This window comes from Palaemon carinicauda, chromosome 6 (genome assembly GCF_036898095.1).
Source record: "Palaemon carinicauda isolate YSFRI2023 chromosome 6, ASM3689809v2, whole genome shotgun sequence".
NCBI classification, from domain to species: Eukaryota; Metazoa; Arthropoda; class Malacostraca; order Decapoda; family Palaemonidae; genus Palaemon; species Palaemon carinicauda.
Window position 1 is genome coordinate 169,684,393 of NC_090730.1, and position 19,706 is coordinate 169,704,098.

General features: G+C 40.5%; 1 long non-coding RNA gene across 3 annotated transcripts in view; it reads left to right on the forward strand.

Moving 5' to 3' along the window:
- Positions 1-168: 168 nt before the first annotated feature.
- Positions 169-19,706, forward strand: part of LOC137642825 (uncharacterized) — a 206,897-nt gene continuing 187,359 nt past the window's right edge. Inside the window, exons 1-3 of one of the 3 annotated variants that reach the window (XR_011044864.1) lie at positions 197-278; positions 12,408-12,717; positions 14,566-14,624. This is a non-coding gene — a long non-coding RNA (uncharacterized lncRNA). Of the gene's footprint in view, positions 279-12,407; positions 12,718-14,565; positions 14,625-19,706 lie in introns of all 3 variants that reach the window. The other 2 variants (XR_011044863.1, XR_011044865.1) reach the window with 2 other exon arrangements.

Below are 19,706 nucleotides of genomic sequence, written 5' to 3' on the forward strand. Positions count from 1 at the left end.
CTGATTATTCACATTGAATTTCATCCATATACCTTTCAAATTATACTTAATTAAAATTTTTAATCCCTTTAGATAACCTTTATTTCCATTATATTACCAGTAAGCAGAACCAATGCTACCAACGCCTATGTATTCATTCACTGGGTAAGCGTCCCCCTGTTGGCTGTTTGTTGGCCATGCTCGCTCTTCCTCTAGTCTCCTGGCAGTCCACCTTCCTTGGCTAATTTAGCTTGTAAAACGTGACAGTCTTGGATTGTCTCTCATCGTGGGTAATTTAGGTTCGTATAGTTAATGATAATACATCGTACCGATCGTGTTTCGCGTCATTATGAAGAATTTATGATTATTTAACGTTAGACTTCATTCCTACACGATTCGATTTCCCTGGGCTTATACCATGTGGTCCACACTTTCCTACATTAAAACTCCTGTAGGAGGAATATTATCGTCACTAGACCTCGTGCTTTGTCAATAATTCATTCCATATGTAAATATTTGGTTCCTGGCAGTACCAAACAACGAAATTTCACGTCTTATATTTTCTCTACCCTAAATACCCGGTTTCTACCGGCTGCCCTCCGTTTTTGGCCAGTATACTAGGGTATATATCACTATTCATTTGCGACGTAAATATCATTTTCGAAACGGGAGGAAGTGCTATTTAGAAAATGTCACAACGAAACAGAAAACCGATTTCAGGTGGTAATTTATAGTAGTTGTGGTAGGTTGACTACCTTAGGCCAACAGACAAGCTGTCTGTTGTAGGTATCGTCAATTAGATACAAAACACGTTAAAATTAAGTGTACCGGTTTAATTGTATGCCGTCAAGTATATAGTATGGTAACGGCCATGCCCCATTATCCATATCCCATTTTCAACCCCCTTTAGCTAAGAATGCAGCGGTCTGAAGCGGCTTACAGTTAGCATCATAGTTGAGTAGGTAAGGACAAGGCTTTTATGTTAGGTGAGAATATGGCAGTTGAAGTTTGTTGCAACCGTTGCATAGACCTTGAACACCAGTTAGTTAAAATGGTAAGGACACAGTTTCTTGGTTAGGTTAGGTGGTTGTCGATGCATACTGGAGGTACTGTTCGTTGTTTTTCGAGGGTGCTTTAATTTTTTTCAAACCGTTTCAGCAAGTCATCATCTGTAGTCGTAATTAAAAGGTCGCGATTGTCAAAACTGAAGAATAATGATATAACATGATAGTTTTTATTTGCCAGGACTTCCCGAATCCCAAAACGTCATTTTCCAGCCCATATTCAATGGAGTTGCTCTTAGCGGTTTTCACCGTAGGTATTACTAATGCATCCTAACTTGATGGGGCTAATGATTTATATTTTGCCCATTGTAGCTCGCTTCGCTTGCAAGTGATCGTCACTGCATTGCTCTTATGTTCTATAGTCTGTTTTATAGCGGTGCATATTTGCACCAACTCGGGGTGCCCTTTTAGCTCGGTAAGGTTCCTGATACCTGATTGGTTGGAAGTATTTTTGTCCGAACACCTTCATTGTTCTCGAATAAATACCAAGTAATGTGAATTGAAACTTATTTTTTAACCTATAATTCTCCATCAGATAAAAGTTTTGTCAATAAACAATGTGAAAGAATAAATATATTTTAAAGAATCGTCTTGGTATGTCTAAATTTAATAACACAATCCGCCGAAGTCAACGACAGCAGCTTGTTTTCAGATGCACACTGTAATTTTTCACATATTTTAACACAAATTGGGATAAATTACACTCGGCATAAGTTAAACATGTTATTATAAACTTTCTTTGAATACCAAAATTTTCCAAAAACATGGAATTAATAAAACCTGATTTTTGTGAAAACTTATGGGGAGGTAAAAGAACAGCCGGTAGCGGCCTGGTGGGAAAACGATCCCACGACTCTGTCTTCGTATTATTTTGCTTAGTATTTTCCCACATTCCTGTTCCTCACCTAATATCTATCTATTTTCCCGGATATCCCTTCTTTCATATAGATTCCTTTCAATGACGTCACTGGGAATCGCCGGCGGCCATGCTGGAGGACATACACAACGAAAACATGGCAGCTGCTACAGCGAATATGGACAATGAGAGCGACTTTGTCAAACAATTGTCGGGTGATAAGCGTTTTTACAAGCAGAAACTCTATCTAATTTATGGCCTAGATCCATACCAGATGCAGAATTCATTCAGTCAAAATATTGGGGATTTTCCCAGTATTTCATACATTGATATGGTGAACTACTTGGTACTGTCGGCCAACCCAGAACATGAGTGGGCATACATTTCCATTGAATAATCTGCTTCCAGAATTTGTTGTTTTTCCCTTTAATGCTTTCAAGTCCAAAATTAGATAAACACTGGGCCAATGAAGAGTGTGTTTATAATTATAAAGCTAATATTGATCATTTAGCCTAACCTTGTGTGTTATAATTTTTGATTGTCAAAATGTATGTAAAAGTTTTGCATTATAATGTCAAATCTTTATCAGTTCATGCCTAACCATTGTTTGTGTTTGGTTACAAATGCTATAATTTCTTATATACATATAAACACATGATGGACAAACTCTATTGTAATGCTCTTGGACGATCGTTTTGCCTCCTTGCAATTAAATGCGCAAGTTTAATTATTTTTTCAATGTTTCATATATAAGCTGAAGACCCCTTCGGGTTAAACCAGCTTTCAGATATTTATAATCAATGTTTATTCATCACATAGTCCTGTATGTCTGCACAATTTAATACACAAATTAAAATAAATATAAATATACACAATTATATATAGGCATGAGCACCTTGACGAATTAGAGACCTAGGTAAGTAGCCTTTGTTAATATAGCCAATATGGGCGCTTTTAATTTTTGTTTTGAAAATCTGAGATGCCCCTTTGATGTTAAGAATTGAGATGCCCCCTCCTCCACACACTACACACTGAACTGACGATGATACTTGTGAAGGCACCTATGCGATCGGATATAGCATGTTTACACAGGAATAATGATACTTTTAGGGCTTAGTCGAGACTGACCTGATATGAAATGATCAGAACAAATACCTGCGTAGGGTAGTGAGGATTCACGTAGATCAGCCCGTGATATTCTGGTCAACCACAAGTCACGTATGCGCTTGGATAATTCTTCTGTATCTTTGTCCTGATTCTGAATAACTGCCGGTATGCAGTAGAAACTCTTGTCATCTCTTCGTCCTCGATTCCCACAGCCAGCAATAGCGCAAAAACTGGGCATTGTGTGAATGTGATGAAATGGCTAAATATTCAACAGTTCAACCATAGCTGTTCACTGAACGCATCTTTGTATGTCCTCCAAGTTGGCGGACCGGAAGTTTGATGACGTGTATTGAAAGGACTCTATAGGCCTATTTGATATCCGCACTACGATTCCTTATGTTTTGTACCTTACGTCAGTAAGTTTGTAAATAATAATAATAACATAAATTTTGTTGTGTAGCAAGTATAACCTATTCTGTAAACCTGAAATTAAGCATATTTTTTAAATATTTAACTTAGCCGGTGAATATATAATAGCTGCAACTCTGCGGCTCGACAGAAAACATACTAAAAAAACTCGCGAGCGATCGCTATGAAGGTTGCGGGTGTGCCCACCAGCGCCAACTGTCGGCCAGATACCACTCTTGTATGTAAACAAAACCTTCAATTCTTCTCTGTCGACGTTGACGACAAGACGTATCAATACTCGCTGTAGAACCTGGAGTTTTCTCAACATATTTGGTGAAGTACTTCATTTTGGTTTGAGCTTTCGCAGTGCAGGTGTTTTATCTTCATCTTAAATCTTGAACTCGTTTTTGGATAGATTTAATTTTTGATGACAAAGAGAGTCTGGACTTTCTTTGACTTTTAAATGGCCGACCCTTCCCTTAGACGGAAGTGTGTTTAGGCTTTTAGCAATTATCTTATCACGTTATACATTAATTATAGATTTTCCTCTATATATTTTATATCTCGCCGCCTTTATTAGGCCTCTTCGATTAACTTTCCATTTATAATAAACATAAAAATAAATTTTAATGATTTGTTTATATGCGACCTTTCCTGAGAGTAGGCGGTCCTAACTTGGAAACCGAAGTTAAACAACGTTGAGCCCTTTCAATCGTAAATAGCTTTTAAAGAGCTAATGATTTAAAACTTTTTAAATGAATATTTTTTAATAGATATTTTATGAAAGATTTTCTTTGAATAGTCTTCGTACTGTTTCAAAGATGAACTAACGTTTAGTTTATTTATGCTACGCAGTTTGCGCTCTATCGTTACGATAGAGAGAGAGAGTATCACGGTTTCACTTTGCAGAAAGAGTAAATCAATTCTGACGTTTTGTTCATTCTTCTTTCAAAGCTTAAATGTTAAATTCTATTTTAAAGGAACTATTGAAAAACCTTTCAGTTTTTTCCTTTGGTCAAATAGGCCTAACATGTTTTTTTGACGAAACGTAAGTGGGCTCTTCTCTTAGGTGTGAAATCAAGAGAGAGAGAGAGAGAGATAGATAGAGACGGAGGGAGAGAGAGAGATAGATAGAGACGGAGGGAGAGAGAGGAGAGAAAACGTTCCGTTCAAGCGGGTAACGTTGTTCTCGAGTGACTCTCGTCCCTAGTCTCTGTACGGGGAGAAAGGATAAAACTTTTTTAGTTTTTTATTCTCGTCCCCAGGCAATGTACGGTGAGAGATTGAAAACGTAGTTTTGAATGAACTAGTGTTTAGTCTCTTCCCCAGCCACTTAATTTTTTATCTTAAAATATGTTTACTGTTTTTTGCTGGTATTAATGTGCTTGCATTATACGACTGATTTCGCAATTACTACCTTTTGATGAGGGTAGAATTGCGTGCTTCAGGTAGAAATCAGTAAAAGTTTCGATTTCAGTGAAATAAGTGCAAAACAGAAAATCGTAGTGATAAAGTGATATTGCGCAAAGTGTTATCAGTGTTGCGACCGAGGGTTCGTCTGTTCGTGCCTGTCGTTCGCCTAGTCCGGGACCTCTTGCAAGCTCCCAAGCCCAGGGGAGAAGTAATGTCGTACGACTTATGGGTTCGAGAGGCCTTGATCAGCGAACAGACGTTCCCTCTATGGTATCGGGTGTATCTTACCAAGATCACCCCTACCATAAGGCGAGAGAGACGATTTTCTCCTCGTCATCCGAAGGCTTTTCGCATAAGAAACCTGAAACAAGGTTTCGAGGCCCTTAAGCGAAAGTCAGTCCTTTCAGGACAGGTCCAGCGTCCTGGTTGTAGCCATTAGGACAGCTCTGACCCTATGCAGTCATCGGAAGACTGCTCGCCGCCTAACAAAAGCGTAACACAGACTCCGAGAGTCTTTTTGTTGGCAAGGTTTTGCGGTCACAGACGTTACCCTCGTCTCTTACCGCAACCTTTTCCGTTGATCCTAAATGGGTTGTACGGCAAGACATGCAGAATAAGCTTGCCTCCCTTATGGAAGACTATTCTTCCGATAAGTCCGTTGAGCCTAGCTGTTTATCTCATCGAGATCCTGGCTTTCAGCCACCCTAACGTTCCTTTGTGCGTCCTGTTGACGTTGGCGTAGCTAATTCACGTCAGTCAGGTTGTTTAGAACCACACTCGATGCGGTCTCGTGTGGATTTTCAGCCACATTTGGACGTTAGGCCACTTGCTGATGCTCCTGTTGACGTTCAGGACGTTCGCTAACAATCGGAGTTGACTTGTTTTGACGCTGAGCGTCAACCTCCGCATTCTAGAGTTGTTTTGACTGCTCAGTCTAGGCGGTCAAAGCAGTCTCGAGTGGACGCTGTGCGTCCTCACGCACCTGTTGTTGTTGACAGTTCACAGACTGTCAAGCAGTTACATGACGTTGCGTCCTGGTCTCTCGCACCTGTTGTTGTTGACAGTTCACAAACTGTCAAGCAGTTACATGACGTTGCGTCCTGGTCCGCTACTAATGCACCAGTGCGTGTGGACACTGCTTGTAAAGCATTGCCACCACGGTAGGTCTCTCCCTTGCTTGAGACTCAGCTATTATCGGACAAGGTTCCTTCAGATGAGGTAGTTGCTGTTCCCCCTCCTACTGATATTCCCTTGAGGACTCTGTCAGACGGAGAGGAGCCTAAAGCTGCTTAGCCCTCTATGGACTTTAAATAAATCATGCTGATTTTTAAGGATCTTTGTCCGGATCTTTTTGTAACTGCTGCTCCTCGTTCGCCTAAACGTCAGAGCTTACACTAGGCCTAGCTACTTCGAAGCCGTTGTTTTATAAGCTAGTGCTCTCTAGCTCTCCTAGAGAGCTTTACGTTTGCTAGGCGACTGGTTTATCACCAGGAGGAGTTTGGGGGATACAGCCTTTGCTTTCCCTTCTTTTAAACTGGCTTATAGAGCGAGAGTGATATGACACGAGAGAAGTTCTCGGCTTGGGAGTTCCTGCCTCTGCCCAGATAGACTTCTCAAACCTCATAGACTCTCCCTGGCGCCTGGCCATGAGACGCTCCAAGATTTTACAGGTCAACTTCACAGCTGTTTTCGAGCCTTTGAAGTTTTGCTGTACAATTATGTCATGCATAAACAAGGCTTTCAGGGATGGCTCCAATGATCTGACAGCCACGTTCTCTGCAGGAACAAGTCCCTCAGGGATGGCTCCATGATTTGGCAGCCATGTTCACTGCAGGAGTACGTAAGAGGCAAGTGCGCTCAATGTGTTCATTGTCAAGACAAACTTTACGATGAAGTCTACCAGGCTGTCTTGACAGCATTTATGGAAGGCGACTGGATGGTCTCTCTCGACCTTCAGGAGGCATACTTCCACATTCCTATACACCCGGATTCCCAACCGTTTCTGAGGTTTGTTTACAGGAATGTGGGGTACCAGTTTCGAGCTATCGGGGATCCGAGCCTCCCTGTACTTAGACGACTGGCTTCTCAGAGCATCGTCCAGCCTTCGCTGTCTGCAGGATCTACATTGGACGTTGAGTCTGGCCAGGGAGTTGGGACTTGTGGTCAACCTAAAAGTCCCAACTGATCCCATCCCAGATTATTCTATTTTTGGGGATGGAGATTCGCAGTCAAGCCCTGCTCGAAGTCCAACTAATGCTGAAAAGAAAAAGTTTATTCAGTCAGGAGTTGGAACAGTCTCGTAGGGACTCTCTCATCCCTGGAGCAGTTTGTCTCACTAGGGAGACTACCCCTTCTGCCTCTCCGGTTCCATCTAGCCTCTCACTGGAACTAGGACAAGACATTAGAGACGGTATCATTCCCAGTCTCCGAACCAATAAAGGCATGCCTGAAATGGTGGGACAGCAATATCAGTCTGAGAGAGGGACTATCCCTAGCAGTCAAGAACCCAAACCACGTGTTGTCCTCAGACGCGTCGGGTTTGGGTTGGGTGCGACCCTGGACGGTCGGGAATGCGCGGGTCTGTGGACCTCAAGTCAGAAGAGCATGCACATCAACGGCAAGGAGCTATTAGCAGTCCACTTGGCCTTGATGATATTAGGAAGCGTCTTCGAAACTAAGTGGTAGAGGACAACTCAGACAACACCACAACTTTGGCGTACATCTCCAAGCAAGGAGGCACACACTCCTTCACGCTGCTCGAGATCGCAAGGGACCTTCTCTTATGGTCTAGAATTCGAGGCATCTCCCTGTTGACGAGATTCATCCAGGGGGACTTGAACGTCTTGGCAGACTGTCTCAGTCGGAGGGGTCAGGTGATACCCACGGAATGGACCCTCCACAAGGACGTGGGCAAGAGTCTTTGGGCTTCTTGGGGTCAACCAACCATAGACCTCTTTGCCTCCTCGTTGACCAAAAGGTTACCAATCTTTTGCTCTCCAGTCGTAGATACAGAAGCAATCTACATAGACGCGTTTCTACTGGATTGGTCTTTTATGGACATATGCATTCCCACCATTCAAGATAGTCAACAAGGTACTGCAGAAGTTCGCCTCTCACGGAGGGACAAGGTTGACGTTGGTTGCTACCCTCTGTCCCGCGAGAGAGTGGTTCACCGAGGTACTTCAATGGCTGGTAGACTTTCCAAGAAGTCTTCCTCTAAGGGTAGATTTGTTACGTCAGCCCCACGTAAAGAATGTCCATCAAAGCCTCCCCGCTCTTCGTCTGACTTCCTTCACACTATCGAAAGACTCAAGAGCTAGAGGTTTTTCGAAGGAGGCAGTCAGTGCGATTGCAAGAGCTAGGAGAGCTTCTACCATTAGAGTATACCAGTCGAAGTGGGAAGTCTTTTGAGACTGGTGCAAGTCAGCATCTGTGTCCTCGTCCAGTACCTCTGTAGCCCAAATCGCAGATTTTCTTTTACATCTGAGAAAGGTTCGCTCCCTTTCAGCTCCCACGATTAAGGGCTACAGGAGCATGTTGGCTTCGGTCTTTCGACATAGAGGCTTAGATCTTTCCAACAATAAAGATCTCCAAGATCTCCTTAAGTCTTTCGAGACCTCTAAGGAACGTCGTTTGGCAACTCCTGGATGGAACTTAGACGTGGTCCTAAGGTTCCTCATGTCAGACAGGTTTGAGCCATTACATTCAGCCTCCCTGAAGGATCTCACCCTCAAGACACTTTACCTAGTGTGCTTGGCTTCGGCTAAAAGGGTCAGTGAACTTCATGCCTTCAGTAAGAACATCGGCTTTTCTACAGAAAAAAGCCACTTGTTCACTTCAACTTGGTTTCCTGGCCAAAAATGAACTGCCTTCTCGTCCTTGGCCTAAATCTTTTGATATTCCTTGCTTATCAGAGATCGTAGGCAACGAACTGGAAAGAGTATTATGTCCTGTTAGAGCTCTTAAGTTCGATTTAGCTCGTACTAAGTCATTACGAGGGAAATCTGAGGCATTATGGTGCTCAGTTAAGAAACCTTCATTGCCTATGTCAAAGAATTCTTTGTCATATTTTATCAGATTTTTTTAATACGAGAAGCTCATTCTCACTTGAATGAGAAAGACCGATGTTTGCTTAAGGTTAAGACGCACGAAGTTAGAGATATAGCAACCTCCGTGGCCTTTAAGCAAAATAAATCTGCAAAGTATTATGGACGCGACTTCTTGGAGAAACAAGTCAGTGTTCGCGTCATTTTACTTAAAAGATGTCCAGACTCTTTACGAGGACTGCTACACACTGGGTCCATTCGTTGCAGCGAGTGCAGTAGTGGGTGAATGTTCTACCACTACACTTCCCTAATTCCAATATCCTTTTAATCTGTCTCTTGAAATGTTTTTAATATTGTTTTATGGGTTGTTCGGAAGGCTAAGAAGCCTTTCGCATCCTGATTGATTTGGCGGGTGGTCAAAGTCATTTCTTGAGAGCGCCCAGATTAGGGGTTTGATGAGGTCCTGTTGTATGGGTTGCAGCCCTTGATACTTCAGCTCCTGGGAGTCTGTCAGCATCCTAAGAGGATCGCTGGGCTCCGTGAGGAAGACAGACTTACAAGGCAGAGTAATCGTCTAAGTCAACTTCCTCACCAGGTACCTATTTATTTTGGTTTTGTTATATTGATAACTGCCAAAATGAAAAAACTCTTAGCTTATACGCTGTAAACATAATTTTACTCTGGTCTCTACCCACCTCCTTGGGTGTGAATCAGCTATTATATATTCACCGGCTAAGTTAAATATTTAAAAATGATATTTTAATTATAAAATAAATTTTTGGATATACTTACCCGGTGAATATATAAATTAAATGACCCTACCTTCCTCCCCAATAGAGACACAGCGGGACGAGAAGAATTGAAGGTTTTGTTTACATACAAGAGTGGTATCTGGCCGACAGTTGGCGCTGGTGGGCACACCCGCAACCTTCATAGCGATCGCTCGCCAGTTTTTTTAGTATGTTTTCTGTCGAGCCGCAGAGTTGCAGCTATTATATATTCACCGGGTAAGTATATTCAAAAATTTATTTTATAATTAAAATATTTTTTTTTTTATTTTTATTCCTGCCTCTACACTATTTTAATGAGACTAGCATGCGCTTCCCTTCAAGCCATCACTTTCCACAGAGGATAAGAAATAAGGAATCGTAGTGCGGATATCCCACATATGAAAGAACAGATATCGGGGAAAAAAGATAGATATTAGGTGAGGAACAGGAATGTGGGAAAATACTAAGCAAAATAATACGAAGAGAGACAATGCAAGACTATTTAAACTGAAAGGAATAGGCCGAACTATATTACGAAAGAAAAAAAAAACTGCGTCTACGAGTCGGATGGGATCGTTTTCCCACCATAAATTTTAACAAATATCGGGTTTTATTAATTCCATGTTTTTTGTAAATTCTGGTATTCAAAGAAAGTTTATAATAACATGTTTAACTTATGTTGAGTGTAATTTATCCCAATTTGCGTTAAAATATGTGAAAAATTACAAAATTACAAAGCGTGCATCCGAAAACAAGATGCTGTCATTGATTTTGGCGGATGGTGTTATTAAATTTAGACTTACCAAGACGATTCTTTATAATGCATTTATTCTTTCACATTGTTTATTGACAAAACTTATATCTGATGGAGAAATATAGGTTAATAAATAAGTTTCGATTCACATTACTTGGTAATTATTCGAGAACAATGAAGGTGTTCAGACAAAAATACCTCCGACCGATCAGGTATCAGGAACCTTTCCGAGCTAAAAGGGCACCCCTGTGAGTCGGTACAAATATGCACCGCTATAAAAAATAGACTCTAGTATGGGGAACATGTCGTGCGTTATCCCTGTGGGATAGCCTTTCGCCATTATCATTTATACAACCTCAAGGGGGTGGTCGAAGACACTTGTAAGGTGTGAGTTGTTGCGCACTCACTTCCATCATGGACTTTCCTTCCATTTCCTATTATCAGACCGAATATATCAAACACGCGTTTCTACCCTAACCTGTCATTATTAACATTATGAATAGAATTAGCTATGATTGTGTTTATTCCTATATTTAATATAATAGGTGAGGTTTAGAATATAAAACAGGCCATTTATTGTTTTAGTAAGTAACTTACGACAGAAGCATCACCTGTTTTTTCAGAACAACCTGGTGGAATATCGGAGCAAAAGGGGAATTTTTTTTTGCTTTATTAAATTTTGTAATTTTAATTGAGGTTTCTGCCAGTAGTATATGGGAATCAAGTAGTGTATTTTTAAGGATCTATTCAATTATGCATGATCCAATGCATTATCTAAAATTACACTTCTGTAATGAAACTGAGAATTGTTTAAGGTTAAGTATCTTCTATTAACATTAGGCATCAGCCGTATATAATACAGAAATTTTATCCCCATGATCTCTCCTAATCACTTTTCAACTTGTAAATGAGTGTTTTCTCTACGTGATTCTCCCCTCTTTTCTCTTAAGAATGGTGTTGGATCATGTTTATTTTGGTGGGATGGACTATTGTAAAATGTCAGAGCCTCTGTAGTTTGGTGGGGATGGACCAGGGCAGTAATTAAAAGAGGGTAAATATTTACTATAGTGAAATATTCCTAATGATAACTCAGGAATGGGTTGTTGAGAATGGCCTAGAGCAGTGGTTCCCAAACTATCTTACCTGACGCCCCCTTTTTGCTTCCAGTAGACCCGTACGCCCCCACTCCTCTCTTTTTTTTTTATATGAAATGATTCTTACATTTATTTCTTAGCAAATTGTCAAAATTGAGTTGCAATTTTAAGAATACATAATAAGAAAACATAGCATATAATATTTGGAAATACTTATGAGACTAAGGCACAATTTCTAGTCAAATTTAGTGAGATGGATGCATGTATGTAGCGACAGATACTTGTTCTTTTAATGATTTTGTTATTCTATTAAACAAGTAATTTCGAGCAGATGACTTCACGCCCCCCTTGTATCATCCTCACGCCCCCCCTTGTATCATCCTCACGCCCCCCCCTTGTATCATCCTCACGCCCCCCTAGTGGGTGCGCCCCCCAGTTTGGGAACCACTGGCCTAGAGACTGACCATGTATACAAGTGAATAGTGTCTAATCTAGGGAAGGGGGGGGGGGCAATCTTATGATTCAACAGGTGGACTAATGGGCTCCCCTCAAAGCCCTGTCCTTAGCTTGCCAGGATATTGAGGTTTTAGACACAAGAAACTGATTTTGAGAAGGTCTCGAACCCCAGGTTCAGGTTCACTGGTGAGGATAGCCTTTGCAACGGCACCTCTTATACTGTTTTGTCTTTTCCTCCACATTAGGTTTAATACTTCTTTTTTATGTATGTGTTTCATTAAATTAAAATGGTTGTACTATTTTTCTTGCCTTCCTCATGGGGTTGTTGAAGCTCAGGCAGTGATGCTAAAGTAGGCTAAAATTAACTGTTTTGAAATTTTAAAAAATTCGGTGTTTTTTTTTTTTTTTTTTTTTTTTTAAGTACTTGACTTGAAAAATCCTAACATTTTTTGTATTGTAGACAGATAAGGCTCACCGTCCGCTGCGTCGCAAGGGCCTCCCTTCCCCTTATAAGGGGGTTAAGAGGCGCCTTTTTGGATCTTCTTCCTCCGAAGGGGACTCTCCTCGTCGTACTCAGCCTACAGCTCCTGCTCCTTTGGACCTCTCTGCAGACCGTTCTCCAACTCCTAGATCTTCACCTTCTGGGGAACTCGTCACCCGACGGGCAACGGTCCCTTCGGGGCAAAGGGATTCTTCCCTTCCACGTGCAGTGCTATGCTTGTAATGACCAACTTTATGCACCATTTCTGTTTGTTAACATCTCAAAATAGGTACTTGGTAATATATGGCCACTAAGGTAAAATCAGTTCTAATCAACTTTCAACAAGTTTGACCTTTATTTATTGGGAATGAATACTGAGAGATACAGGAACCCCCTTAAAGAGCAGTAATATGGTTCCACTGTGAGAAATTGCTGACCCAGCCATACACAAATGTAGTAAGATATGTGAATCTGTCTAACCTAAACTAGGTGTGGCGTCCACTGGGTCCCCCTTGTATACTAATCAGGAACTAATCAGGTTTCAGCTTTTTGACATACTCCACAATTAGGATTGAAAAGACATCTGGTATTTTGCTTGGTGTATTGCCATAAACAAAACACAGGGAGTAATATTTTATACAGTGGATATTCATCTCCAATTATCTATTAATTTGATAGATTAGAGTAAGGGTTTCATATTAGTCATATGAAGGTTTTATATATATTTAACATCTAGTGAAACTGGAACTTTTTTATAAGAAATGGTGGTGCTGGCAATGGCATTTTTCTTACTAATAGAGGTCGGTGGGTGAAGAGTTCGTTGAGACAGGCGTAAACTTTCTCATGACTTGGTCCAACCTATTTTATTTATGAGGAAGTTGTTTATCTTGGTCTGATATATGACAGTGTTAGTCTGGTTTTGTGATATAAATATCATTGTTTCCTTTTAATATGACCTATATACTGTACATGCCAAACTACTGAAGTATTTCAATAAAGTAAAATATTGAAGTTATTTCAAATATTGTATTAAACAACCCCTTATTGGAAATGATGTAATAGTTGCCATTAGATTACTGAAGAGCATTTAAAGAAATATCTGAAGTATGGCAACCTCCGGAGATTTAGCGCAAAGATTTTGCCATTTAAAGTTTCGGAGATATGGCTGATGATTGTCAGAGAAATAAGTTTTACATGTAGAAAATGCACATTATTTTTACAAATTAAACACGGCCAGCATTCGTCCTATTAGTGAAACCCAGTTAGGCAAGAAATTCAGGTACAAAATCATACTTTACAGTACATATAACTACTGAAAGTGGGATATCTATATGCAGCTAAAAATAGTTGATTGTTATAATGAAATCAACTGGATATGTCTTCTAACATGACAATACAGCATTGATTCCTTACATCAGAGGGACTCCATTTTGTATCACTAGTATCCGAGGTAAAAACAGTTTGTTCTTGGTGTCGTAGCTTATGGTACATACATTTTATCCCAGATAAGTTTCAAGACGCTATCTTCAGAATCCGAAGACTTGAAAATTGTCAAGTAAGATATGTGGTTTTTTGATAGGCTGAGCAACCTTATTATAAATTTTATTGCCTGGGCCCTGTGTTAGTTCACCCAACCTTTGCCTTTTACGTTGGGTCTGTTCCCCATACCTTTGCTGTCCAACCTCTAATCTATTACTTTATAGTAAAATTACAAAGTTCACCCTCCCCCCCAAAGATGTCAGTGCTGAATGAGTGGCCACCCTTACCCCACATGGTCATAAATCTAGACTTCTAATGCTGTATAGATCTTTTCTTGACTATTTTAAAGTCCTTACTTATTGGTAGCTGACCTCCAACAAGAACTCTGAACAATAAATGATACCGCATCCTTATTCACTGAGGACCAACCCTAGTTGATGCTGTACAAGTGCTCAATGAAATTTATTGTGCCTGTGAACATAAGATTATAAAGATTTCTGTATTCATAGTCTTTGAAGGATGATGAAATTTATATAAAAAAATAATAGATCTCTTGTTGGTTGCCTGGTATGTGTAGTTAAGTTATTTGTTACTAGTTTACTTTAAAATATATAGTGTTTACAGTACATTCTGTACTAATTGCATTTTCTTATTTCAGGTGAAGTGCAGACAGCATGAAGAAAGTCATTAATAACCTTCGAGTCATAAAGTGTTCAGGTATAGTATAGATCCTTGACTACTTTACACTAAATAGTTTGGTTAGAACATTAATAATTTGCCATTTAAAATGAGTAACCTTTAGTAACATACTGTGCATCCTTACAATAAATATCCCAGTCGGTAATGGTGGTCCCCAGGGAGGCATGAAATGATTTTATATTGAATAATCACTTTATTTTACTTTATTTGGATGTATAAATATAAGTTTCATGTCTCCTGGTTGGTGACTCCTGCATGTGGAAACCTGGCGGTGGTACATATTAAAGGACGCAGTTTCCTTTAATGTAACTGTAGCATGCAGCACCAATACTGTACTGATGTAAGTTTCATTTCCTTTCAGCTTGTTCCTTAGACATTCTCAGATTTGATGAAGCAGTTTATTCCTATGCTGATACTAACTTTCAACTTTCAAGTGGTTTACTGCACTCCTAGTCTTGTTTTCTACGACCCCCCAAAAAAAATAAGAAGGGAATTTTGATTCTCGGTGCATGGTGGCGCTGTGTATAGCTGCATGGCTCACATCGCTATACTTTGTCACCCATTTAAGAGGAAGTATCCCCTCATCCCTACAATCACAACTTTCTCTGCCACGTCATACCACTGATGTTTGATGGTCGTTTCCCCCCCCCCTGTCACTTGCGTGGGGGTATTATGGCTAATAAAGCTTAGTATCCCCCCCCCCAGCCGATTAAAGGATCTGCATCTCTATTGCCCTTCTTGCTGCGGCAAGAGACGATTATAACATCACCATGGCGAGTAATGTAGGAAGTGGCTGTCTTCCCAGCAGGAGAGTTACTGTCCTCGCCACAAGAAACGAACTGAGAGGGTTCTTTCTCCTTCCTCGTCGTCTTCCAGCAATGCTAAGGAATGCAAGGTTGTTTTTCTGTGGTGAAAGGTATCCCCGTCCTGGTCCTTTGTATCAGGAGCCCACTTAGGTTTGTCACGGATGATGATGGCCATAATTTATTCTGATAACTTTTTTAATGATGTATCACCCAGTAGTGATAAGGTGCATGGTGAGAGATACTAATGACAATCCTTTGGCCACAGCCGCTGTGCTCCCTGAGCCGTATCTGATCCCAGTATCCTTGGTTCCTGATTGTTTGTGTAGATCCCCTCGCCTTCCACTAATAATTTGATTATTCATGGAGTGACATCACTCTTGGAGGACTCCTATTCGAGCACTGAAAGTCTCCCTACAATCAGGTTTGTGGACCCCTGGAGTTTAGCCTGCCATTTCCTCTCGTACAGCAGCAGCCTTTTTTGAAGATCCTTTTAACCATTCTCGGACTCGTTTCCACAAGGCAGGATTGCCTTTTATAACCAGGGGTCCTTGTCATAGATGTCCTCTAAAGAATTCTCAAGACTTCACTGAACTCCCTTGTCACTTTATTACGACGGTAGTCTGACCGCTTCAGCTGTGCCCACATCCCTATCCTTGTCTATGCCAAGCAGCTCTAGATATTTGATATCTTCACCTTGTAAGCCTACTAGTGCTAAGAAGCAGATTCTCTGATAAACCTTTGTTCTGCGAGTTTTGACTACAGGTCAGTCAGGTCAAACATTCAGCCTAGAAAGTCTGTGCCTGTGTTCCTACATGTGATGCCACCCCGTGCCCACACGTGATAATGTCATTCCACATGCCTGCCACCAATTGGACACGTGAAGATATTCCTTCGTGTGGCAACCATGTTACTTTGTCACTTGATTACGCACTTCATGATCGTGCTACCAATTCTCAATCTCATTTACGAACGCAACCCCTTATGATGTGTTTCATCATCAACTTTAGCTCATAACAAATCCTTGCCTTAAATACACACACAGGCTGGTTATCATCATCTCAAAGCCATAAGCTATTTTAGGAAGAAACCTCTTGCTTTGTTTAGCCAATCTCTCACCATCTCTGCCTAATGTTTTTAATTCTTTACACGTTACATTCTCCAGAATGGTAAGAAAGTTACTTTTCAGATGAATCTTCTTTTCAGTTTCACAGAGAGAAAAGGTCATAAGAATCTTTTCCCCCTTTTCCTACAAGTAACACCTTCATCTGAAGCAGATGAATGGTCAAACTGTTAACAGGAAGTGTGCTATTGATCAAGTTTTTCTTCAGTCACAGTCCTAGACATAGGTTTGATGTTGCGCTCTTTAATCAAAATAAAGACACACTAGATTTAACACGGGTCAACAGCTTAATATGCTAAAGCTAGCAGGTCTGCAAAATTACCTCTCCTAGCACTCTCACACTAGAGTAGGGTGTATGTCCACTCGCTCGTTTAGAGCCCGCTCCTTATTGACACCGACATTTAGAGCCCACTACCTATTAATGCTGACATTGCTAATCAAACCTCCCTTCATCTTTTTGGGATCCAAAAGGGCTAACATGAAGGTAGCGGCCATGTCCAAAATACAAGCTTATTCTTGGCTTGGCCACTGGTCTTGAGCGGTGTCTCGCTATGCGGTCACTGAAGATCTTTGAGATAACATAACATAAAAGTGTGAAGGCCTCTCAGTTAGGGGCCAAAGTGCTGGAATTATTGTTACACTAAATTATTTCCCTCTAGGGGCAACTCCATCCTGAAGAGACGTTGCAGTCTTGGCCAAATATCCCAAGCAGCTGTCCCTTAGGGATGCTTTATCTCTGAAGAACACTGATGTAGCGAGTTCCCTTCACTGTTTCCACCTTCGAATGTGGCCACGGCCATAGGGAAGGTTGAGAAGTTTGGATAAGCTTTTCTTATGAACAGAGCAGTGGTACCAAGGATGCCTGCCCCACAACTGCCAAGGAGGTCTCCATATAAAACAGTTCAACAGATACGTCTTCTGCATCCAACAGAGTTGCAACAACCTGGAAGGCAACCACTAGACCCACCTTTCGCTGTAGAGGATAGCCCTATGGCTGCAGAGGCTCCCGCTAAGGAGGTCATGTACCCCAGCTTACCATGTGGGGGGGTGGTGTTGGAATGCCTGCCAAGCTATTGACTCAAATGGCAGTCCTTTTGGGGGCTGATCCCTGGACGGTAGAGGTGCTACGTTCCGGATATAGTCCCTTTCATAGACTGTCTGCCTCCTTTGACACAACTCTGACAACCCAATCCTATTATTTGAAAGGCTCGGTAAAGAATGTCCGAGATGTTGGCCAAAGGAGCCACGGAAGAAGTCTTAAACGACTCCCTCAGGCTTCCTCTGCAATCGATTCTTAGAAGGTATTCTCCTTTGTTTTTTACATAGATAGCAGGTTTCTTAGCACTTAAGATATGAAGTTAAGAAGTGGAGCCTTTAGTGCTTGTTAGAGAGTTGGTAATGTTACTCCAATATGCAAATGTGTTTGTGGTAGCTCATGTCCAACTGATTACCATCCAATTTCCATAACCATATCTAAATTTTTCGAACGTCTGAATAGGTTTGATGAAGGTAATCAGCTGTTCCCTAGTTTAAAGTTTGGCTTTTGTAAAGGCCTTGGGGCATGTGATGCCTTTCTTATATCCTGTGCTGTACAATAATCTCTTGATTGTGGTCAGGAAGTTTGTATGATTGGCCTTTATTTTAGTGCTGCCTTTGACCATGTTAATCTTGAGTCCCTAGTTTTTAAACTTCGTTTTGGACTGGGTTGGTCTTTAGTTAGCATCATTAATGAATTTTTATGTAAAAGATTGATGGACAACATAGTGAGTATAGGAATTTATATCTGGTGTTCCTCTGAGTAGTGGTCTTGGCCCATTACTTTTCATACTAAATACACATGACATGTGGTTTGGCCTAGAAAACAAGCTTGTGGCACATGTAGATGATGCTGTGTACTATATGCATCAATTTTATCTTCTGTATGTAAAGCTGGGAATTGCTGATTCCTTTAGCAGAGATCTAGCTAAAACTAGTGCATTGTGCAAATTATGGGGCATTAGTTGAATCCTAACAAAACTCCTAGTAAGTAGAACAAGGGCAGTTGTTCAACACCTGGCTCTCAGCATTGAAAATGATTCTTTAACTCTGACTTTTAAAAATGTGTGGTTATCGAAAGCAGCTTAACTTTTGAGAAACACAGGTCTGAGTTGTCTACAATTGCCCCAAAAAACTGGCTTATTGAGAAAGTCTTGTAAGATTTTCAGTGATAAATCAATTCTAAGAAGTTTTAGTTCTTTCATTCTACCTGGTTTCCTGTCTTATTCTTCAGCTGCTGATTCTCATCTCAATTTGTTGGGTAGGAACTTGCGGCTACTAAATTTTTTCCTGATCTAGCTATTAATGTCTACCACCATCATTCAATTAGTTCATTATGCATGTTGCATGAGATTTTTCAAGATTCTACATCCTTTACATTCAGATCTTCCCGGACAATACCATCCTGCTCGTAATACTAGGTTTGCAGTTTATTCTAATAGTCAGTGCTTCTTTATCGTGAGGCTCTATACTATTCAGTATTTAAGAAGTTTTATTCCAGCTGTGACCAAGTCTTGAAATGATCTTCCTAATCGGGTTGTTGAATCCGTAGAACTTCAAGAGTTTAAATATGCAGCAAATGTTTTAGTTGAACAGGCTGACATAACTCCTTTTAGTTTATATTTGAAAGATCTTTTTTGTTGTTACTGTTCTTAAAATGTTTAAATTGTTCATTACTTCCCATTTAGTTTATTTTCTTTCCTCAATGGGCTATTTTTCCCTGTTGGAGGCCTTGGGCTTAGTAGCATCCTGCTTTTCCAAGTAGGGTTGTAGCTTGGCTTTATGAATTAGTTCGTCTTTGATTCAAAACTAGTAACATGTGAATACCACTGACGTTCAAGTCCACTGTTTACTTTTGGGATACTTATGGTGGTTCACAATTGTTTTTGAGAGCTTTTCTTTTTGTATGACGTAATTATTTACTGGCATTTTGAAATAATTAATTGCTTCCAACTGTTTATGCAGGGGTTCCCGATGTTTTACAACAGCCCCCTCCCTCCTCAGTTCCATCATGACTGCCACTACAATAGGAAGTACTTTAGAGGGGCTTTCATTGAATTTCAGTAATTTACTAAATTTTAATTAACTTTGATTCTTGATTTTGTTACATTTAATACATACTTAACTAAATAGCTGTTG